The sequence below is a fragment of the Oncorhynchus masou genome, chromosome 31 (assembly GCF_036934945.1).
Source record: "Oncorhynchus masou masou isolate Uvic2021 chromosome 31, UVic_Omas_1.1, whole genome shotgun sequence".
Classification (NCBI taxonomy): domain Eukaryota; kingdom Metazoa; phylum Chordata; class Actinopteri; order Salmoniformes; family Salmonidae; genus Oncorhynchus; species Oncorhynchus masou.
This window is the reverse complement of record NC_088242.1, coordinates 41,917,520-41,943,122: the sequence shown is the minus strand read 5'-3', so window position 1 is coordinate 41,943,122 and position 25,603 is coordinate 41,917,520. Positions and strand designations below refer to the sequence as shown.

At 42.5% G+C, this 25,603-nt stretch overlaps 1 pseudogene; it reads left to right on the top strand.

Annotated features, from left to right (window-relative positions):
• LOC135523955 (potassium voltage-gated channel subfamily C member 1-like) overlaps positions 1-21,598 on the top strand; it is a 50,944-nt pseudogene extending 29,346 nt beyond the window's left edge.
• The last annotated feature ends 4,005 nt before the right edge of the window (positions 21,599-25,603 follow it).

The following is a 25,603-nucleotide window of genomic DNA, read 5'->3' as shown; positions in this document are numbered from 1 at the left end:
AAGGTTAAATGAAAAAACAACAACCTTTCAAACAATTTTAGGAATTTGGTCAACCATTTTTGGTTAAATATAGGTATTTTTTAATCTACCTCCATCTTTTCCTGTCTTCCCTGGTGTTGCATGTTGTTGTTTTTTACCACTAGCCTAATAACAAGTCTAACCTAGCCCTGGACCAATGCCTAGCCTAACCTATTCTAGCTCTGGGCCAATGCCTAGCCTAGCCTTCCACTAACACGTCCTACCCGACTTAAGTAATACAGGCACGAGAGGATGTTCAGATTGTCCGGTCTTGTCCTCTGGTAACACATCCATTTATCTTTTGGTCATGTTTATGTGTTTTGTTTTCCTCTATTCCATTTATATCCTCCTAACCCCCTCACATGTTCTCCTGTCATTCCCTGCATGTGGTTGTTACATCAACTGGTTCCCCCACTCCCTCCCTCTTGTCTGCCCCCCTGTACAGCCTACATACAAGATCAGATGTTCGACCCATTTTACTGTGTTAGGCTTTTTTTGTTGCTATGTGTACCCAAGTCTACTGTGTGCATGTGTGTGTTAGAGAGAGTAGTAAAGAGAGAGACTGAAGGAGAGAAACAAACAGAGAAGGTAAATGCCTCTCAGGTAAGACTAGCATACCTTGATGGTAAAACCATCTACTGTATAATGTTTTCCATACACATGAAAATGATGATGAAAGTGCTATGACCAGCAGTACTTTGAGTAGTATTACTAAATATCATCCCCATCACCATCATCATCTCCCAATCAGAAAACGTTTATTGTCCTATGAGAAGAAAATCTTGCCTCCACCATAATCACTACCACCAACACCATCAAATTAACACTACAGCTGAAACTCTCAGAATACGGTTTGCAACTGCACATGGGACAAAGATTGTACTTTTTGGAGAAATGTCCTCTAGTCTGATGAAACAAAAATAGAACTGTTTTGTCATATTGACCATCGTTATGCTTGGAGGAAAACGGGGGAGGCTTGCAAGCCGAAGAACACCATCTCAACCGTGAACCACGGGGGTGGCAGCATCATGTTGTGGGGTGCTTTGATGCAGGAGGGACTGGTGCACTTCACAAAATAGATGGCATCATGAGGTAGGAAAATTATGTGGATATATTGAAGCAACAATACAAGAGATCAGTCAGGAAGTTAAAGCTTGGTCGCAAATGGGTCTTCCAAATGAACAATGACCCCCAAGCATACTTCCAAAGTTGTGGCAAAATGGCTTAAGGACAACAAAGTCAAGGTATTGGAGTGGCCATCACAAAGCCCTAACCTCAATCATATAGAAAATTTGTTGGCAGAACTGAAAAAGCGTGTGTGAGCAAGGAGGCATACAAACTTGACTCAGTTACACAAGCTCTGTCAGGAGGAATGGGCCAAAATTTATCCAACTTATTGTGGGAAGCTTGTGGAAGGCTACCCGAAACGTTTGACCCAAGTTAAGCAATTTAAAGACAATGCTACCAAATACTAATTGAGTGCATCTAAACTTCTGACCCACTGGGAATGTGATGAAAGAAATAAAAGCGGAAATAAATCATTCTCTCTACTATTATTCTGACATTTCACATTCTTGTATTTTGCTAAGGTGTATGTAAACTTCCGACTTCAATTGTTTATTATATACACTGAAGAAAATAAATGTTCTTAAATGCTTCTTCCTCAGCTCTTAAGGTTCCTTGGAGAACTCTTGCCAGATTAAGAACCTTTGAGTTAGCTGTGGGGTCCTTGACGTGGCATCTACAGATCTTCGGAATTCTTAAAGGTTCTTGAAATGTATGGAAGCCTGCAGATGTGGCCCTTTCATAGCACACAGCACATGTAAAGAGATAAATTAACACCCAGAGTTGAACCAAAACCACACGTATCTTTATCATATTTCCCAGCATGCTTTATTGCAGTTGATTTTTTAGAATTGTTTGCTTCAACATCTATTTTTTTGCATGCTGTCACGCCCTGACCTTAGAGAGCTTTTTATGTCTCTATTTTGGTTTGGTCAGGGAGTAATTTGGGTGGGCATTCTATGTTCCCTTTTCTATGTTTTTGTATTTCTTTGTTTTGGCCGGGTATGGTTCTCAATCAGGGACAGCTGTCTATCGGTGTCTCTGATTGGGAACCATACTTAGGTAGTCTTTTCCCACATGGTTTTTGTGGGTAGTTCTTTTCTGTTTAGTGTTACAATAAAAAGGCATGAACACTTCATGCCAATCAGGGACAGCTGTCTATCGGTGTCTCTGATTGGGAACCATACTTAGGTATTCTTTTCCCACATGGTTTTTGTGGGTAGTTCTTTTCTGTTTAGTGTTACAATAAAAAGGCATGAACACTTACCACGCTGCGCTTTGGTCCGATTCCTCTTCTTCAGACGACAACTCCCATTACACATGCACATTGATTGATTCATTAACCTTATGCTACTCAATTTTTTCTAAACTCTTCTAATCTGTTACTTGAATTTTTTGGACTCCTTTCTGAAATGTTTGTTCCAGTTTAGATGTTTAAAGTAGTCTCATAACTTAGTCTTCCCAACGCTGGCAGTCATTCTGAATGCCACTTGCGGGTGAATAAAAATGCCAAATGTTGGATATCCCCACACTGGCTGGATTCCAATAGGAACTACCCATCACTTTGCAAGCCATCATAATGTGACCTGCAGGTGTAGTATGGAGTTTCAGGCCACTGTATTACTGTAATAATAGGCCCTCAATAAAAGGCCTCATGAAATATTTTTGTCTTAACAATTACATTTTAATGACAACATATTTACTTAGGATCTCACTTGATGAAGGCCACAACGATGAAACTGAATGAATGCATCAACTATTTCTCCGTCACTAGCAAACACAGTCATGGGTGGTATTGGTAACTCTAAAATTCACTCAAAAGGCACTCTGGGAAATGTGCAAATAAGGCTTATAACCATACAGCAGTGCTATTCAATTCTGGCCCTGGAGGGACAAAACAGTTCTGGTTTATATGGTTCTTCAAAGAGCAATCACATGTATGGTTCTTCAGAAGCCCTAAAATGGTTCCCCTATGGCAGTGGTTCCCAAATGTTTTATAGTCCCGTACCCCTTCAAACATTACCTCCAGCTGCATACCCCCTCTAGGACCAGGGTCAGCGCACTCTCAAATGTTGTTTTTTTGTCATCATTGTAAGCCTACCACACACACACTATATACGATGCATTTATTAAACATAAGAGTTTGAGTTTTTGTCACAACCCGGTTCGTTGGAAGTGACAAAGTGACAAAGAGCAAAGACCAAGGCACAAATAATAAAAAATAATAATCAATAATTTAGCTCTTTATTTAACCATCTTACATATAAAACCTTACTTGTTCATCGTAAATTGTGAATAACTCACCCTTGGTTATTGAGAAGGGTGTGCTTGAAAGGATGCACATAACTCTGCAACGTTGGGTTGTATTGGAGAGAGTCTCAGTCTTAAATAATTTTCCACACAGAGTCTGTGCCTGTGTTTAGTTTTCATGCTAGTGAGGGCTGAGAATCCACTCTCACATTGGTACATGGTTGCAATGGGCATCAGTGTCATAACAGCGCGATTTGCCGAAGCAGGATACTCTGAGTCCAGCCCAATCCAGAATTCTGGCAGTGGCTTCTGGTTAAATAAAATTTTCACAGAACCGCTTGTTGCAATTTCTGATGAGGCTCTCTTGTTCAGATATTGGTAAGCGGACTGGAGGCATGGCATGAAAGGGATAAAGAATCCAGTTGTATGTGTCCTCCGTTTCAGAAAAGTACCAAATGACCCTGGCATTGCTAACAACACAGTCTTACCAACTGAGCCACACAGGACCACTGCAACCATATATGGTTAAATGACTATTGTTATAAACTGGATGTTGTTGTTTAGTTTTAGTACATATAGGGTGACCTATAATACAGTTTGAAATGAAGTCTGCCTGTTTGGTTATCTCAAATGAACCCTTCGAGAGGGTGCTTCTACACCTGCATTGCTTGCTGTTTGGGGTTTTAGGCTGGGTGTTCTGTACAGCACTTTGAGATATCAGCTGATGTGCGAAGGGCTTTATAAATAACTTTGATTTGATTCATTCAGTTTGAGGTCTTGTTGGATGTTGTACCGTCTGATTTTATCAATGGTTAATAAATAAGCACCAGTTTTTAGCACCCATGTCGTGCATTGTAAGGCGTTATGCATTGCTCAGAACGTATAATACATCTACTTATAAAGTATTATGAAGAGGATCTCACAGGAAGTATTGATACTTACTCAGTTACCAATCATACTACGCTTTATACAGTAGCACCATACAGTAGCACCAGTACAGTGGTAGTGGTATTATAAGGAGTATACGGAGTACCTATCTGGCTAATTGGAGGGTGGATTGTAGGGTGTTTTAGACATTTTTGCATTCGCAATAGGGGGTTAATTACATGACTGAATTGGGAGTATTGGCTCCCCATTACTGTTACCTTGAAATGAAGTGTTAAAATAGAAGGCTATCTCAAGCACTTTGGGCTTTAGGGATTTCCACTGTATGATTAATATAGTAGTGGTAAGGGTCCAAATGGTGGCCAATACATAATGTACAATAGGGCTGTCAGTCCTTTCACTTTGTGTGAATTGTTATTTCAACATTACATATTTTCACATAATCTGGCTAGTTATTGGAACATAAATTGGGACCACAATGAATCATGCTGGGCCACAAACCGACTCAATGACACATGTTTCAGGCCCTTTATGTTGAACATTCAGTATGAAGGGGCCCCATCCTGATTTTGAAACCCATTCAGTGCACTCTGGGATACATGGATATTTATAATTCATCCGTTTAATCCTTTTACGACGATATTTTCTGCTTCCCCGTCACTTTCTCCTGTGTCCTCTCCACCTTTCTTTTACTCCCCTTTACTCTGTGTCCTCTCCACCTTTCTTTTACTCCCCTTTTCTCTGTCCTCTCCACCTTTCTTTTACTTTCCACTGCTTTTCCTTGGGCTGTCATGCCGATGAACGTTGCAGCATTTTTTATGATTGTCAGATTGAGTATCCCTCAGTGCTCGGCCCAGTTTGACCCTGCAGTCACCCTCGAGATCAGCATTATCCTACTTAGGAGTCTAGTCCAGTTTAATAATCTGGCCTCATCTCATCTGATCTAGCAGTGTCCTGTAGGGGCTGAACAACTGTTGAACAATACACCATCTGGTTTTCTAGCTCTGTTGTTTGTATATGACTGTAAACCTTCTCTCCTTCCTCTTTCTTTTCTCCTTTACTGTCCCTCTATCTTCAACTTTCTCTTTGCCTTCTGTCTGTTGGCCTTTCCCCTGCTCTCTCTGTCCCTCCACTCTCTGTTTCTTTCTGTTCCTCTCCTCCAGTACTGCGCATTCGTCTCCCTTCTGTTCATCCTCATCTCCATCTCTACATTCTGCATGGAGACGCATGAGGCCTTCAACACCATCTACAACAAGACGGAGAAGGTGACGGAGGGAAACGTCACGCGCGAGGTGGTCGTCTACGAGGTGGTGACCGACAGCTGGCTTACGTACGTGGAGGGCATGTGCGTCGTCTGGTTCACCATTGAGGTGATGGCACGCGTGGTCTTCTGCCCGGATAAGGTCGAGTTCTTCAGGAGCACCCTCAACATCATCGACTTCATTGCCATTATGCCCTTCTACCTGGAGGTGGGGCTGAGCGGCCTGTCCTCCAAAGCCGCCAAGGACGTATTGGGGTTCCTGCGTGTGGTCCGCTTCGTCCGCATCCTGCGTATCTTCAAGCTGACCCGCCACTTCGTGGGACTTCGCGTCCTGGGCCACACGCTCCGCGCCAGCACCAATGAGTTCCTCCTGCTCATCATCTTCCTTGCTCTCGGAGTGCTCATCTTCGCAACCATGATCTACTATGCCGAGCGCATCGGCGCAGACCCCGACGACCCTACGGCTGCCAAACACACAAACTTCAAGAACATCCCCATTGGCTTCTGGTGGGCTGTGGTCACCATGACCACTCTGGGCTACGGGGACATGTACCCCGAGACGTGGTCGGGGATGCTGGTGGGCGCGCTGTGCGCCCTGGCGGGGGTGCTGACCATCGCCATGCCTGTGCCCGTCATCGTCAACAACTTTGGCATGTACTACTCACTGGCCATGGCCAAGCAGAAGCTGCCCAAGAAAAAGGAAAGCACATCCCCCGGCCCACCATGCCAGGCTCGCCCAACTACTGCAAGCCCGATGCCCTCGCCCTGGCCACTGCCTCGCCCCATAGGATCCTGGGTAATGTACTCGGCGAGGTGATCTGGTCCGGAGGCCTTGACTGCCCCCTCGCTCAAGAGGAGATCACAGAGATCAACCGAGGTGAGACATTTCTATTTTTAATCCTCAGCTCCCTATTTTAAGACAGACTGCAAGTTAACAAAATTGCTTCGACCTTGACTCATAAGATTGGTATGAGTTTGTAAACACAACATGGAGCTTCGCTGAGCATCTGGGCACACCACCACTGGCCTCCAACAAGGGCGTAGAACTCAAATTACCCCGGCAAAATATTATATTTCTGGCAAAGATGTTGTCAAATTGTACAGTTTAGTGTCAATAGATATCCATTCAATCAAACTTGGGACAGGGATTTTCACAGTTTGTGGGTGACTCTGATAGGGATCGGGGGGGGGGTCTGATTCTGAATCTGCCTTCGAGAGAGGGGGCTGATTCTGAATCTGCCCTTGAGAGATAGCTAACCCAACTCAACTGATGAGTCCACTTTTGCCGACAGGCCTCCATCTGTCCGCATAAAACAAACACAGTACTTTAAAATCTCATTTGGATCTCTTCACAACAGCCTAATATACATACATTTGGTTCAATGGTTTGGTTTAAATGTTAGTCAAAGAATTCTAGAAAAACTGAATTGAAATATTTAGTACGTAATATTTGCAGTACTTCCTATTTCATTTGGCATGATTGTGTATGACCTATGAACCCAATATCCACACACAACAATATGGCACATGTTGTGTATTTTGTTGAGAAATCAACAGTGAGTCTGCAGTTATAGTATTTTATTGCATCAGCACCCATAGTACCCCACCACTTTCTCTCTATCTTTCACACTCTCTTTTATAAGAGTCTTGTTGTAGGTTGTCAGTAAGTTTATGAGCAGGAAGTCATGTGAGAGAAGATTTGACACCCTGTATCATCAACTCGCACCCCGAACCACCTCTTCTATCACTACGTCCAGTGTTTAGTTTACCATGCCGTCTTGCTAAGGATAGACATGAACTTTGACACATTGGCAATTATCAATTACATATCATAGTAGAATGTATATGTGGGTGTTTTTGAAAACACAGTAGCTTAAGATGGTACTCGGCCCTAAGCTCTAAACTTCATAGAGCCACAGGAGGTTGGCGGCACCTTAATTGTGGAGGATGGGCTCGTGGTAATGGCTGGAGCGGAATAGGTGGAATGGTATCAAATACATCAAACACATGGTTTCCGTGTTTGATGCCATTCCATTTGCTCCGTTCCAGCCATTATTATGAGCCGTCCCCCCTCAGCAATATCATGTGCATTTAGCCTCCATTTGAAACGACTGCTCTTCACTAATGCCATTTACTTTATCACACACAGTGAAAAGATAATTTACGTTTAAGTCCTAATAAAATAGTCTATTGCATTGTGTTTTTGTTTAGTAGGACACCATAGTTTGGGATTAGATTTGGCCCAGTTGGAGGCTATTTTACTGACTCTGTCTCTGATTATGCATCTCATCTGCAGTATTCAATTGTGATCAGTAGCTTGTAGTAACACCTCCTCTCCCTATTCCTTTGACTATTTTCTTACACTTTTTTCCAGTGATGGGAGACTGGGGATTCATGATTTTTGTATTGGTGGGCCAAGGTGCCATAACAAAACCTCAGATATAGCAGCCAATCAAAGCCCCTAAGCTCACAACAGCAAGCTCTCTGATTGGATCAATTCAATCATCAAGTAAGCAACTGCTCCCCTCGGCTATGTTCCAATACCCATACTAACATACTATGTAGAATGAAGCAATGTAATGGGCATGCATCCTAAGTAGTATGCTAGTGTGGATATGGAAACACAGCCCAGTTTGGCCTCAGTCTCCCATCACAACCTTCATCATCTACTATCCAGATACCTCACTTCACTCCTACTCTCCTATTCCTTCCTTCTCCTTTACTCTCTCCTTCTCCCTTGCTCTTCCCTCCCCTCTTTCCCCATCTCCCCTTCTTTTCCAAAAGAGTCCAAGCAGAATGGCGACGCGGCCACTGCGGTCCTGGCGAACGAGGACTGCCCCACCATTGACCAGGTGCTGAGTCCGGAGCGAGAGGGCGCCCGAACAACACGGGAACGCTACCAGCAGGACCGTGCTTGCTTCCTGCTCAACACCAGGGAATTCCGTGCCACAGATGGGAATGTGCGGAAAGGTATGTCGGTCCCACCGCGGACGGAACTGTAAACACACACCACGTAGTCAACAGAGCTACACATAAGACGCCATAAGGCACAGGCACTGATACAGAAGATGCCAACAGAGAAGGTGCACAAGACACAAATACATACACACTAATTATGTATACATGATCAAATACATACACACTAATTATGTATACATGATCAAATACATACACACTAATTATGTATACATGATCAAATACATAAACACTAATTATGTATACATGATCAAATACATACACACTAATTATGTATACATGATCAAATACATACATAATAAGTGTGTATGTATTTGATCATGTATACATAATTAGTGTGTATACATGATCAAATACATACACACTAATTATGTATACATGATCAAATACAGCACATATGGGAACTGATTTGTGGGTCATTAGAGAGAACACACAGGCAGACACAACAACGCCCTACCTACACCAGCACCTTTACTTCTCCGCTCTATGTTCTGACAGGACACAACAACGCCCTACCTACACCAGCACCTTTACTTCTCCGCTCTATGTTCTGACAGGACACAACAATGTCCTACCTACACCAGCACCTTTACTTCTCCGCTCTATGTTCTGACAGGACACAACAACGCCCTACCTACACCAGCACCTTTACTCCTCCGCTCTATGTTCTGACAGGACACAACAACGCCCTACCTACACCAGCACCTTTACTCCTCCGCTCTATGTTCTGACAGGACACAACAACGCCCTACCTACACCAGCACCTTTACTCCTCCGCTCTATGTTTCCACTTATTCACCTCCATACTGTCCTTGTTTTCATCCACTTGGTACCGCCTTTTCTTTCCTCCTGTCTGTATTTTCCGTCCCCCTTTCACGGCTTCAAATTATCATCCTCCATTTTGTCTCCTCGCCATCTCTCACTCTCTATCTCTGTCTCTTGGACCCAGACAGTTGACCGTGCATTCATTTACCTCTCATCACTTCTGTTTCATGCTCTCCCTCTCGTCTCCCCTCCGCCTTCTTGTTTGGCTTTGACTCCCACTTCATGCTCCTCCCCCACCCTCTCTCTTTGGCCCCCATTGTTTTCCCCCTTCCTTTTCTTTCCTCTCCAAAACACACCTTATTTACCCCTGTTTACCCCATGTATACTCTTGTGCTCATTCTGAAATCCAATACCGCATTCCATTACTTTATCGCTGCAACAATTTTTTTTTTAACCACCTACAACCACCACCACCAAACCTGCATCAAACACTTCTCCTTTACACTCCCCCCAAACTCTCCACATCCCTGTTGACACTAAACTACAGGCACCAGCCCAGTCAGCTGGCCCAGACTCCCCTTTGGCTGAAGAATGGTATAAGCTGGAAGGGTCTCTGCTACTGCAGGACCTCAATGCAAACTCCACCTCCAAAACTATAGGCCAAGAGGTAACACCTTAAGATCACAGGTAACCAAAATGGAACCCTGTTTTTTCATCATTTTTTTACTTAATCCGTCAGGATAACATTTAATGTTCTCTCAGCTCCATGACATTGATTGCTGGCAGTTGCCACTCCAACATACCACCCACAGACACACGTGGACACTGAACACACTCACAGATACACTAGATGACTGCAAATCACAATTATTACCCACTGTGCTCACTGTGTTGTGTTTGTACAGTACGTTTGGTAGAGTTGAAATATGAAATATCACCCATGAATTGCATTCTGTGTGAATGTAAGTGAGTTTGAATAGTGGAATCAACAGATAGGTAGGGAAGCAACATCACCAAGCTATTGAGCTAAGGTTGGGTAAAACTGTAATTCGAATATCAAAGCCAATTGCATTCTATTGCTCAGAGTATCGTCCAATCAGAATAATCTATTATTCAGAATAACCTGATCTTTTTTGTTGTTAACTAAACCTCTACCTGATGCGCCACAATTACATCATATGAAGTATGAACTCAATGACATTCTTATAATAACTGGTCATATACTGTACACACACCAATCATTTGTCCATACATGTACAAAGAGTAACAAAAGTCATGTTATGAAACAACGATCTACGTTGTGTTTTCCATATTTAATGCAGGGTATCAGGAACAGCGGGTCACATGTTGTCTAATGTGCTCTGTGTTGTTGTCTCTCTCTTCAGGTTGTATCATTTCACGCATTTGTATGTTGGCTTATTCCTCCTTACACTTTACACTGTGTCTCTGTCCTACTCCGAATCAAATCAAACGTTTTATTGCCATCTGAGTGTTTGTGTTGCTGTTGTCTGTGGCTTTTACTATGTTATTTCTTTGTGTCACTGGTGCCCTCTCTACCCAGCTGACATTCACCCTGACAGACAACAAAAGGCACACCGCTCTTTGGAGAAATCTCCCTTTGCAATGGCCGAAATGTTCAGTCTCAAATATTTCTATCATGGTACGACATGTACATATTCCTGCTATGCGTGCATAATGGATGCTTTTGAATACGATGATGAATAGTGGCCATCTTTCAACGGTCAAAGGTCAGTGGGGTCAGCAGAGCCTCCGAGGTCACAGGACTAGAACAACATTTTCTGTCATATTATCATATGTCTGTAGTGTAGTGACCTGAGTAGTTCAAAAGCAATACAGTAAGCTGCAACTAGTGACTGAAACACTGATTGACTCTGACATTACACTGCCAGACAGACAATATTTGTATTTATTTTATTTAACCTGTATTTAACTAGGCAAGTCAGATAAGAACAAATTCTTATTTACAATGATGGCCGACCACGGCCAAACACAAACGACGCTGGGCCAATTGTGCGCCGCCCTATGGGAGTCCCAATCACGGCCGGATGTGATACAGCCTGGATTCAAATCAGGGACTGTAGTGACACCTCTTGCACTGAGATGCAGTGCTTTAAACCGCTGTGCGACTCGGGACTATGACAGTCCGATTGACTGACAACTTGCTAACTAAGGCAGTGCTTCCCAACCCTGGTCCTCGATTACCCCCAACAGTACACATTTTTGTTGTAGCCCTGGAAAAAGACATCTCACAAACACACCTCATTCAGCTCATTGAGGGCTTGATGATTAGCTGACAAGTTGAATCAGGTGTGCTTTACACATGTGTACTATTGGGGGTGCTCAAGGACCAAGGTTGGGATACAGTGATTTAAGGTAAGCAAGCCTTGAGTTGTTGAACTCCTCTATTGGAAGCCTCTGACTGCTTTGGTGATGGATTTTTTGTTATTTGTATAAAACCTACATTTAATCCCTCTTTAAAACCAAAAAGGAGGCCATTTTAAGCAGGAAGCCGTAGAGGGTGTTAAGGATGCCACTCAGTGTTTACTGAATTATTTGTTGATAGTCACGGTTTTGAAATCTCACAGTATCAATTTTGCGTAGCTTTCTTTGATACCTGCTACGTTACTGCAGACTCATCATCTGCACAGTCTGATTGGCCAGCGGTGGCATATTGCACTTGAATTCCTCTCCAGGCCCACCAGGAAGGCACCTTCAGACACATGAAATGGCAACAGTTTGCCGACCCGGTGCGCAGGGCAGCTGAATTGGCTGCACTTACCACCAACAGCTTGAGACTCATTTTAAAAAATGGGAACACAAGGCTTTATCCTTGTTTTTTTACAGAAATGTTTGGCGATCGGCTAGAAATGCCTGGATATGGACAAGTCGACCGCGATTGGCTAGAAATGCCTGGATATGGACAAGTCGACCGCGATCGGCGAGAAATGCACGAATATGGACAAGTCAACCGCGATCGGCGAGAAATGCATGGATATGGACAAGTCGACCGCGATCGGCGAGAAGTGCATGGATATGGACAAGTCGACCATTTTAAGCGATCGGCGAAAATGCATGGATATGGACAAGTCGACCGCGATCGGGTGAGAAATGTTTGGCAGAGAAATGCATGGATATGGACAAGTCGACCGCGATCGGCGAGAAGTGCATGGATATGGACAAGTCGACCGCGATCGGCGAGAAATGCATGAATATGGACAAGTCGACCGCGATCGGCGAGAAATGCATGGATATGGACAAGTCGACCGCGATCGTCGAGAAGTGCATGGATATGGACAAGTCGACCGCGATCGGCGAGAAGTGCATGGATATGGACAAGTCGACCGCGATCGGCGAGAAGTGCATGGATATGGACAAGTCGACCGCGATCGGCTAGAAATGCATGGATATGGACAAGTCGACCGCGATCGGCTAGAAGTGCATGGATATGGACAAGTCGACCGCGATCGGCGAGAAGTGCATGGATATGGACAAGTCGACCGCGATCGGCTAGAAGTGCATGGATATGGACAAGTCGACCGCGATCGGATAGAAGTGCATGGATATGGACAAGTCGACCGCGATCGGATAGAAGTGCATGGATATGGACAAGTCGACCGCGATCGGCGAGAAGTGCATGGATATGGACAAGTCGACCGCGATCGGATAGAAGTGCATGGATATGGACAAGTCGACCGCGATCGGATAGAAGTGCATGGATATGGACAAGTCGACCGCGATCGGCGAGAAGTGCATGGATATGGACAAGTCGACCGCGATCGGATAGAAGTGCATGGATATAGACAAGTCGACCGCGATCGGCTAGAAATGCATGGATATGGACAAGTCGACCGCGATCGGCGAGAAGTGCATGGATATGGACAAGTCGACCGCGATCGGCTAGAAATGCATGGATATGGACAAGTCGACCGCAATCGGCCGGTTGGTGACCAGTGTTGGGTATTGTTATTTTAGTAACCCTAGCAACAATACTGTAGCCTAACCGTACCCTTTGTTCTGAGAGTGTGGGTCCATTTAAATCACCTGACATTAGATGTCTTTCCATGTCAGTTTACCCAACTTCTAACTAGGGTCAAACTGACAAGTAAATGTGTTTCTTGTGTTATCCATACTAGTTTACTTTTTTCACTCGACAAGTGTTAGAAAAGTCTTAGATTCCGTGTAAAGAAAGCTACAGTGGAAAAATATATTTCTAGGTTCAGATGATCTTTTAGCAGACCACATTAAGCAGATATTTTTGAAAGACTTCAAATTATCCTTTGAAGTCTTTCAAAAATATCTGCTTAATGTGGTCTGCTAAAAGATCATCTGAACCTAGAAATATAAAAAAAGACAAGGCATAATATAGTGTTTCCATGTACAATAAGTTTTATCAGTTTATTTTAGGATCATCACAAGTTTGTCTCTCCTTGTCTTTCCCATGTTTTTACATTTATTTTTATTTAACTAGGCAAGTCCGTTAAGAAACAAATTCTTATTTACAATGACGGCCTACCAAAAGGCAAAAGACCTACTGCGGGGACGTGGGCTTAGATTTAAAAAAAACACAAGTATAGAACAAAACACACATCACTACAAGGGAGACAACACTACATAGAGAGACCTAAGATAACAACATTGCAAGGCAGCAACACATGGTAGCAGCACAAAACATTGTACAAACATTATTGGGCACAGACAACAGCACAAAGGGCAAGAAGGTAGAGACAACAATACATCACACAAAGCAGCCACAACTGTCAGTAAGAGTTTCCATGATTGAGTCTTTGAATGAAGAGATTGAGATAAAACTGTCCAGTTTGAGATTTTGTTGCAGCTCGTTCCAATCGCTAGCTGAAGCGAACTGAAAAGACGAGCTTGATGTGATTTGGGGACCTTTAACAGAATGTGACTGGCAGAACGGGTGTTGTATGTGGAGGATGAGGGCTGCAGTAGATATCTCAGTTAGAGGGGAGTGAGGCCTAAGAGGATTTATAAATAAGCATCAACCAGTGGGTCTTGCGACGGATATACAGGGATGACCAGTTCACAGAGGAGTATAGAGTGCAGTGATGTGTCCTATAAGGAGCATTGGTGGCAAATCTGATGGCCGAATGGTAAAGAGGCACCCTTGGCATCCTTACCTGCCGATCTATAAATTATGTCTCCGTAATCTAGCATGGGTAGGATGGTCATCTGAATCAGGGTTAGGTTGACAGCTGGGGTGAAAGAGGTGTGATTACGATAGAGGAAGCCAAGTCTAGATTTAACTTTAGCCTGCAGCTTTGATATGTGCTGAGAGAAGTACAGTGCACTGTCTAGCCATACTCCCAAGTACTTGTATGAGGTGACTACCTCAAGCTCTAAACCCTCAGAGGTAGTAATCACACCTGTGGGGGAGAGGGGCTTTCTTCCTACCAAACTATATTACCTTTGTTTTGGAGGTGTTCAGAACAAGGTTATGGGAAGAGAAAGCTTGTTGGAAACTAAGAAAGCTTTGTTGTAGAGCATTTAACACAAAATCTGGGGAGGGGCCTAATGAGTATAAGACTGTATCATCTCCATGTAAATGAATAAGAGAGATTCCTACTGCCTGAGCTATGCTGATGTAAATTGAGAAGAGCGTGGGGCCTAGGATCGAGTCTTAGTGTACCCCCTTGGTGACAGGCAGTGGCTGAGACAGCTGATGTTCTGACTTTATACACTGCACTCTTTGAGAGGGGTAGTTAGCAAACCAGGTCAAAGACCCCTCAGACACCAATACTGCTTAGCCGGCCCACAAGAATGGAATGGTCTACCGTATCAAAAGCTTTGGCCAAGACAATAAAAATAGCAGCCCAACATTGCTTAGAATCTAGGGCAAGGGTGACATCATTGAGGACCTTTAAGGTTGCAGTGACACATCCATAACTTGAGAGGAAACCAGATTGCATACCAGAGAGAATACTGTAGACATCAAAGAAGTATGCATTGCATGCTAGATGTTTTCCACCTAGCAGTAGGAGAAAATCCCAAGTATACACTGTATTCGGGAAGCATTTAGACCCCTTGACTTTTTCCACATTTCGTTATGTTACAGCCTTATTCTAAAATGTATTAAATCATTTTTCTTTTCTCATCAAACTACACGCAATACCACAAAATGGCAAGGCAAAAACAGATCTCATTTGCATAGGTATGGAGACCATTTACTCAGAACTTTGAAGCACCTTGGGCAGGGATTACTGCTCGAGTCTTCTTGGGAATGACGCTCTGACATGCATTGTCAACTGCGGGACCTTAAAAAGACAGGTGTGCTTTTCTGGTTCATGTCCAATAAAATGAATTTACCACTAGTGTACTCCAATCAAATTGTAGAAACAGCTCAACGATTATCAATGGAAACCGGATGCACCTGAGCTCAATTTTGAGTCTCATAGCAAAGGGTCTGAATACTGTAAATGAGGTATTTAAGTTTATTTTAGGAATTTGTAAAAAAAAAAAAAAAAAAAAAAATATAAAAACAAATGTAAAGTCTGTCATCGTGTATTGTGTCTAGATTGGTAAGGGAAAATAATTAATTTTAGAATAAGTCTAAAAGGGAATGGGTCTGAACACTTGACTGCACTGTACATGCTATTGGTGTACCTCTCTAACTGATGCAGGAACCTACAATATATTTGTCATCGTTAGTCATAAGTAGTGCACACTGGTTAAAAACAAATTACCAGTAAAGCACCATCACACCATCTCAAATCAAATGTATTTGTCACATACACATGGTTAGCAGATTTTAATGCGAGTGTAGCGAAATGCTTGTGCTTCTCGTTCCGACAATGCAGTAATAACCAACGAGTAATCTAACAATTCCAAAAACTACTATCTTATACACACAAGTGTAAAGTGATAAAGAATATGTACATAAAGATATATGAATGAGTGACGTTACAGAATGGCATAGGCAAGATGGAGTAGATGGTATAGAGTACAGAGTTGAGCCCTGGTTGTGCAATCGATATGCTGATAGAATTTAGGGAGTCTTGTTTTCAGATTAGACTTGTTAAAATCCCCAGCTACAATGAATGTGTCTGCTTGCGAGGGAATATACTGTATACGGCTGTGATTCTAATCGAAGAGAATTCCCTTGGTCGATAATGCGATCGACATTTGATTGTGAGGAATTCTAAGTAAGGTGAACAGAAGGAATTGAGTTCCTGTATGTTGTTATGATCACACCACGTCTCGTTAATCATAAGGCGCGATGCGTGAAGAAACCAGCTGGCTGCACCCGACTCCGTTAGCGTCTCTCGAGTGAGCCATGTTTCTGTGAAGCAAAGAACATTACAGTCTCTGTCTCTCTGGAATGCTACCCTTGCTCGGATTTCATCAACCTTGTTGTCAAGAGACTGGACATTGGCGAGTAGTATGCTAGGGAGTGGTGCGCGATGTCTCAATACTGCCCAACAGATCCACAGATGCTGCAATCTCTTGCACTCCACACTGCCCTTTCCCACCTGGGCAAAAGGAAAACTTATGTGAGAATGCTATTCATTGACTACAGCTCAGCGTTCAACACCGTAGTACCCTCAAAGCTCATCACTAAGGTTCCTGGGACTAAACGCCTCCCTCTGCAACTGGATCCTGGAGTTGGTGGTGAGGGTAGGTAGCAACACATCTGCCACGCTGATTCTCAACACTGGAGCTCCCCAGAGGTGTGTGCTCAGTCCCCTCCTGTACTCCCTGTTCATCCACGACTGCATGGCCAGGTACGACACCAACACCAAGTTTGCAGACGACACAACAGTGGTAGGCCTGATCACCGACAACAACGAGACAGCCTATAGGGAGGAGGTCAGAGACCTGGCCAAGTGGTGCCAGAATAACAACCTCTCCCTCAACGTGATCAAGACTAAGGAGATGATTGTGGACTACAGGAAAAGGAGGACCGAGCATGCCCCCATTCTCATCGATGGGGCTGTAGTGAAGCAGATTGAGAGCTTCAAGTTCCTTGGTCTCCACATCAACAACAAACTAGAATGGTCCAAACACACCAAGATAGTCATGAAGAGGGCACGACAAAGCCCATGGGTCCTGAGATCCTCAAAAGGTTTTACAGCTGCACCATCGAGAGACTGGTTGCATCACTGCCTGATACGGCAATTGCTCGGGCCTCTGACCGCAAGGCACTACAGAGGATAGTGCGCACAGCCCAATACATCACTGGGGCTAAGCTGCCTGCTATCCAGGACCTCTACACCAGGCGGTGTCAGAGGAAGGCCCTGAAAATTGTCAAAGACCCCAGCCACCCCAGTCATAGACTGTTCTCTCTACTACCGCATGGCAAGCGGTACCGGAGTGCCAAGTTTAGGACAAAAATGTTTTTTACAGTTTTTACCCCCAAGCCATAAGACTCCTGAACAGGTAATCAAATGGCTACCAGGACTATTTGCATTGTGTGCCCCCCATCCCTTTTTTTACACTGCTGCTGCTCTCTGTTTATCACATGCATAGTCACTTTCCACACTAGCTTCTCTCTCTGCAAAAATGATTTCTAAGGCCCTCTGAGCAGAGAATATTTTTGCCATAATGATTTGTGGTAAGGAGCCACACATGCAAAGCTGTTTATCTGTTGTGTCCCTCCCCCAATTTGCACCTGGCTGGGGTCGAGTGTCGGAGCAAAACTGAATTGTTTATGATGTATTGTAATAACATTGTGTAGTTTCACACTTAACAATGGGTAAAGAGTGTGAGAAAACATTTACATTTACATTTAAGTCATTTAGCAGACGCTCTTATCCAGAAAAAAGGGAGACAGGCAGGTTCTTGGTGCTATGATGAAACAGCAGGCCCAGAGTGAAACGGCAAACCTTTTTCTAGTGAATTTGTACTTGTTTTCACACACACACACACACACACACACACACACACACACACACACACACACACACACACACACACACACACACACACACACACACACACACACACACACACACACACACACACACACACACACACACACACACACACACATTTATTACCCTCGGGTCCAGTGGACCCAAACACCACATATGTAATATAGATGTGTAGGGGGGTGCACTCAATGAAAATGTGTTCTTGTACATGTTCTTCACTGAAAATGAACCAATGCCAATAAGTCTCAGGTTGAAATAATTGTTAATTCTTATTTTAGTAAAGATTGTAAATCCAGCCTGTCACATCCGGCCTTGATTGGGAAGTCCCATAGGGCGGTGCACTTTGCCCAGCGTCATCCAGGGTAGGCCGTCATTGTAAAAAATGATTTATTCTTAAATGACTTGCCTAGTAAAATAAAAAAATGTCATTAAAAAATGGGTTCCACGAACACCTCAAGGGTTAAGCTTGCCTAATTGAAGGGGCTGAATACTTCTGCAACAAATATTATTATTTTTATTCCTCTTAAAGTGGAAATTTCCAAATGTTTCCACTTCATATTCATCTCCAGCGCCACCAGTCAACATATGTGAAAATGAAGCGTTTCTATGTTTTGTAGTGAGGAAGATGAGGGTTTCCAGTGATGAGTACATCATGTGATTTTAACCAATTATGAGTAGGCATTGCAAAATATAGAAACACATTTTCACGTGTTGGTCTGGGGATGGTGCTGGATATTAATATGAAATAGATCATTTTTTTAAAGTTCCTTTAAAATAAATGGCTTTATTCTTCCATTTTTGACAGAGTATTTTGTGTAAATTGACCATTTTTATTTATTTTATTAAATAATTTTATTCCCATTTGTGGAGAAATCTAAGGAATACTTTTGCAAGGCACTGTAATACTATGTTGATGATACAACAGTTGAATGCCTTATTTAACCTTTTATATTCAGAAATACACACTGTAGCATTGATAGAACGCTAATTTCTAATACTACTACTGCCCAAATGCATTACTCTTCTTAATTGTAATCCTATTTGATCTTAGTGTACAACATTAACAGCTGTTTATTCTTGTCTTTGCAGTGTTAAGTTTCTAGCATCGGCCTTTTCTCTGAAGACATACTGAGTCACTTAATCAGAAATTATCGGAGGGAGCCACTTTACCAAGACATGTGACACAGATGGACAGTTAAAAGGAGGATCTTTGGTGTGACGAGCAATACCGGAGGGGAATCAAGATGAACATTAGGTTGGATCTTTATGCTGTTACCAAAGCAGCCTCTTGGCAACTCCAACCACCCTTTTGAAGACTGTCCGACAGATCACAATAACTGACTGAGCATTGCAGAGAAAAGGACTCCTACTGCAACATTCCAGAAGACGTTATATTGCGACGCTCAACCATCTCATACAGTAACAAATAACCGACTGCCGTGCTGATCTACTGAGTAACTTAGAGAATCCATGAATTATCACTCACCTATACACGAGGGAGCAGGTCTAACTGACTTTGTAGCATCTCTGCTAACACTGTAGCATTTGTTGGTAGGGAAACTATTGTCATGACCTTATCCATCAACAGTTTGAACAGTGTGATGTGAAAATACGCACCGAATCTCAACTTTACATGCCTTTTTCCTCTTGTGTTACTTACCTTTACAAGAAACTATTGTACATGAAAGACAAAGACAGGTTTCACCTCAAAAGTTTATTGTAAAATGTGTAACAACAACTAAACCGGTTAAATGAACAGAGAACTGAATTTAGACATGTCTGTTCTCCCACCTCATGAGTTCATGACTTGTGGAGTTAAAGGCTTGAATGATAACCAATCTCTATGTATTCCATTCAATTTGGAACAATGATCCCAGGACACCAACATATGTACTTATTACACTATGATACAGTGCATACTGTATATTGATGACAATACCAAATGGATGTAGCATCAACCGAGAACCTATTAGTACTATATATATACACAAAAGTATGTGGACTCCCCTTCAAATTAGTGGATTCGGCTATTTCAGCTACACCTGTTGCCAACAGGGGTATAAAATGAAGCACACAGCCATGCTATAGCCATCTCTATAGACATCTCTATAGACATCTCTATAGACATCTCTATAGACATTTGCAGTAGAAGGGCCTTACTGAAGAACTGTGACATTCAACGTGGCACCATCATAGGATGTGATCTTACCAACATGTCAGTTTGTCAAATGCCCTGCGAGAGCTACCCTGGTCCACTATAAGTGCTGTTGTTGTCAAGTGGAAACGTCTAGGAGCAACAACAGCTCGGTGGTAGGCCACAGAACGGGACCGCCGAGTGCTGAAGCACGTAAAAATCATCCTCAAACACTCAGTACCAAGTTCCAAACTGCATCTGGGAAAGGGGATATATAGTCAGTTGTACCACTGAATGCATTCAACTGAAATGTCTTCCGCATTTAACCCAACCACTCTGAATCAGAGAGGTTTGGGGGGGCTGCCATAATCGACATCCACGTCTTCAGCACCCAGGGAACACTGGGTTAACTGCCTTGCTCAGGGGTGGAACAACAGATTTTTACCTTTTCAGCTCAGGGATTCAATCCAGCAACCTTTGGGTTACTGGCCCAATGCTCTAACCACAAGTCTACCTGCCGCCCATCTGGAAGCAATGTCTGCACAAGAACTGTTCATCGGGAGCTTCATGAATTGGGTTTCCTTGGCCGAGTGGCCGCACACAAGCCTAAGATCAACATGCGCAGCTGGAGTGGTGTAAAGCCATTGGACTCTGGAGCAGTGGAAACACAAGAATCATGCTTTGCATCTGGCAGTCCAACAGACTGGGTTTGGCAGATGCCAGGAAAACGCTACTTGTCCCAATGCATAGTGCCATGTGTAAAGTTTGGTGAAGGAGGAATAATGGTCTGGGGCTGTTTTTTATGGTTTGGGCTAGACCCCTTAGTTCCAGTGACGGGGAAACAACGCTACAGCATACAATGACATTCGGGATGATTCTGTGCTTCCAAGACAATGGCCTGTAAGCGAGGTCCATACAGAAAGTGTTTGTCGAGATCGTTGTGGAAGAATTTGACTAGCCTGCAAAGAGCCCTGACCTCAACCCCATCGAACACTTTTGGGATGAATTGGAAAGCCGACTGTGAGCCAGGCCTAATCGCCCAACATCAGTGCCCGACCTCACTAATGCTCTTGTGGCTGAACGGAAGCAAGTCCTCAGCAATGTTCCAATATCTAGTGGAAAGCTTTCCCAGAAGAGTGGAGGCTGTTATAGCAGCAATCTTCCATCATCTAGTGGAAAGCCTTCCCAGAAGATTGGAGGCAGTTATAGCAGCAATGTTCCAACATCTAGTGGAAAGCCTTCCCAGAAGAGTGGAGGCTGTTATAGCAGCAATGGTCCATCATCTAGTGGAAAGCCGTCCCAGAAGAGTGGAGGCTGTTATAGCAGCGACGACGGGGGTCATGTAGTGTATTTCCCCCTGGAAAAAAATGGATAAACAAGACTGTCTCTCACATACTTACTTTAAAATCCATGTGTCATAAACTGGTGGTCCTGCGCATTCACTTGCTGTATGACCAGCCTATAAAGTAACAGCAGCCCATACTGTTATGGGATGAACATTCCATATATCTAGAGCAAAGCTTTGAACTGCCTTTGGTACCTTGGCTATCGCCTTGCTTTCGTACAAAAGTACAAGTAAGAAATGCCATTAATGTATATAACAGAGGTAATTGCTGAGTATTTTTTTTAACTGATTGAATTGACTTATTTATTACAATTGCATTGTTCTTGAAGAAAAACCCTTAATGCACAGTATGACAGATACTGCTATCGGTCACTAGAAATGGACTAACTACAGCTCAAGTCAATCACGAGTGGAGCACAGACTGACTGAGGTCAAGTCCCATGCAGAGACCTGCCAACAGCGGGATTACGGTTCTAACTTAACTCCAGCACAGAGGATGTCTCCACAATAAGGACACCTTGAAGTCCCATCAAAATGTGTCCGGTGGTGGAATAAGTTCTCTGCTGTGGTTTTTGCAAGAAACCAAACATGCACTTATTACTATTATTCCAGATGCATATATACTGCCAATGAGGAAAATATGACCCCTAATGCTTATACTGCCCCCATCTCTCTTGTTTCCCTTGCTGCCAATCAATGACTAATGACTGCATTAGGGGTCAAGCTTCTAACAAGATAGGGATGGCCCTCCAAATGAGACCATTTAATAAAGGAAAACCGAGGACCAATGGACCAAGGAAAGTACAAAGGTGGGGGTGTGTACAAAGAGAACAAATGTATATTTTGATAAACTATCCATGGCTTCAGATGGAGAAGGAACATCCTTCTCCATCTGGAGAAAACGAGGCAAAAAAATGCTATTTGGAAAATCAGTTGCAAATGTCTGTTAATATTATAAAGATCTATATCGGAACTGGTTTTGCAAGAAGTAAATAGGGAAAGGTGATGTGGTAGGTGGACATTAGCATCTGTGTTCCAACAGGAAAGAGAATAATGGACTCGTGAGTGAGAAAAGATGTGGGGATGGCCAGAGTGGGTGGACACTGCGATTAAAACAAATTAAGAAATGAAAATACATTTTTTTTTACTTTGTTTACCAGCATGTTTACTCTGCATGACTTTCTTTTCTGCAAGCCTTTAGTTGAAGACAAGGGTGCTAGAGATACAAAAAAATACATTTAAAATAAATTTGAAAAAAATGTTACATGCAATTCATATTTTAAAAAATATAAAATGAAAGAGCTCTATTTTGTTTTGAAATAATAAAAATGTTGAATATTAAAACATGTATTTTTGCAAAATACACACTGAACTGTTTTGTTAGATTTAAATCTCTGCTACTACTGCCCCTCATTCTGCACTCATTCATTCCACTTTATTGATCTCTGCAGTACTGTCTGCTTTAATTAAGCTGTACTTAAGCATTTGTTTTGATCATTCTATCGAAATGGAGCATTTCAGGTTTAATTTGAATCTTCATATTTGTAAACTGATCTTAACCCTCTTCATTGATTCAAAAACCACGTTTCCCTGCCTTGAATCATTTTCACCACAACTGTAGCAGCAATTTTTAAATGATCACTTTCCATACTACATGTTTGAAGGGTGTATACATTGCAACTATACCACAATTTCTGTTTCATTTGGCAATAATACAGAAGTTGTCATGATTGTAGCAGGGCAAATTGATTCCATCAAATCGATACTACCTTCTATGCCTATTTGTTTGGAGACGTTTGTAGCCGGTTGTTATTGGAAGTGGCTGGGTTGGTATGTTCAGAGGAAGGCAATCTTCTTCCATTGCTCAGGGGAGAGAAGGTGAAACAGGAGTTATGCCGGAATTCAATCCGATCAGCTGTAGATTAACGTTATAGCCCGCTTGACATTTAAAGGGAAATTATGATTGAGCCGACATATGCAGAGTATCTGACAAAGTGAGATCCGATAGAATCCAAATAGATTGAACAATAGATATATGTCCTGTGCACCGGGATTGACATTTTTTAAAGATGATTTAAACTGCTGGAGTCGACATCTGCGGCATTTACAGCGAAAGTGATCTATGCTTTTAAAAGTCAACCGCTGTGTGCAGGTCGTTAAGAGAGTCATAGGAGAGTTAGGTTGGTCAAAAAGAGATGTCGTTAGGCAAGAGTTTTCAGGTTTGCATGGAACAAACTGCCATTCCAAAGTCGTGTCTGTTTAAAAAAGAGATTCCGGTGTGTTGGGGAGGGGGGGGGGGGGTGTGGATGGTTTGCTATTTTTTTAGAACATAATGAATTCTAGTATATAGATGCAATAATGTGAATACCTCACAGTGAAGGGGGATGCTTGCATTATGACTTGATTGTTGATCTGAGGGAACGCGAAATCGACACACCTTGAGCTCCTTTATTTGTCATGAAACCAGTCCTGATTATTATATACACTGTGCCGTGTTGTCGTGCAGCCACATCTAGAGGTAGCTTGTCCTTGTTGTTAGATGGTCAGGATTTCCATTCATCCATCGAGAACCATCCAGCTTATGGTCGTCACGGCGACAGCTCATGGTAGCACACGTCATGTTATAACACGCTTCATACAAAGACCCAGAGCTTCCAAACTAATCTCATTGAATTACTTTAAAATGGAGGGGTGAGAGTGAAAGAAGCAGTTGCCACTACTGTGCAGGTTGGGTAGATGTAGAAATGTGTATTTCACCACAGTTTCCCACTGTTGAACAGGTTGGCTGAATGTTGGTTTTCCAGACAATGTCTTTAATAGCAGTGGATTACTCTGAGGGTGTAGGCCTTGGCAGGTCCAGGATCTGTAAAAGATTATCTCTGGCCATCCCTAGTCATGCATTCTAATTGGACTATCACCACTAGACTAGACTCAATGGAATGAACTACAGAGGCTACTCACTTATTTAGTTGGGTCTATGTTGGTTTGTACAGGGTTTACAACATTGTCCACTTTCTGCAAAAATGGGTCTATTTTTTAAAAACTTTTTAAAAACTTTCAAACTAAGATATTAAGCCACTTATGCTTTGGGTGTTGTGAAGTGTTGATAACCTCCTGAAATATTTCACTTCCAGCAACCGTGATTCATTAACACACTTGCAAAAGTTCTGTGTTTCACCCAAGTTATTATATAGCCTGGTATTGTTAATACTTACTCTGTTACTAACAGATGAGTTTGCCATTCCTTTTAATGATTATTATACGTTTTCTTTGACTTTTACTGCCCACGTCAGGCTAAAAACAAGATGTCTTTCCTTTTTTATTGCTCTCTACTGCCATTTGATATAGCCATGTTGAACAGAATGGGTTACAATGTTAAGAATGGTAAGTCTGTTTTATGTTCCATTTACAACATACATGTTTATAACCAAGGGATACACTAAATATGGACTATATAACAGTTTCTTAACCAATGCTCAACAACAGCTACTGTAGATGACCTATAGTGTCACCCACACCTGTATTGAGTTAAGTGACTGGGATAGCTTAATGATAGTAACCAGAGGAAACTATGTGGTTTAACTACTTTATGGGTATAAGGTACCACAGTACAAGTCTTAATACCCATAAAACCTAGTGGTCAAACAAGGAAATGGTTCCAATAGTTTTTCCACCATTCATTTTTCCCATAGGAGATTTTAGTAACACTTTAAATAAGGGCTGTGGTTTCTTGTAGGCTTACCCTGGTATGACATTTTGATAACCATGTAAATCTCTCTAGGACAACGTGACTTTTATCAATATATTTGACTATTTTTCCCCAACAAATTAAATGCTAATGTAGCCATCACAATGAACTACAAATGCTATGATGATCTGGACGAGACTAACGAATTGAGGCAAAGGTAAGAATTTATTAAATGCTAAATGTAGTAATGAATAAATTGGCAACATTTCTTTAAATTGACAATTCTGTGAACTGTCAAGTTTAA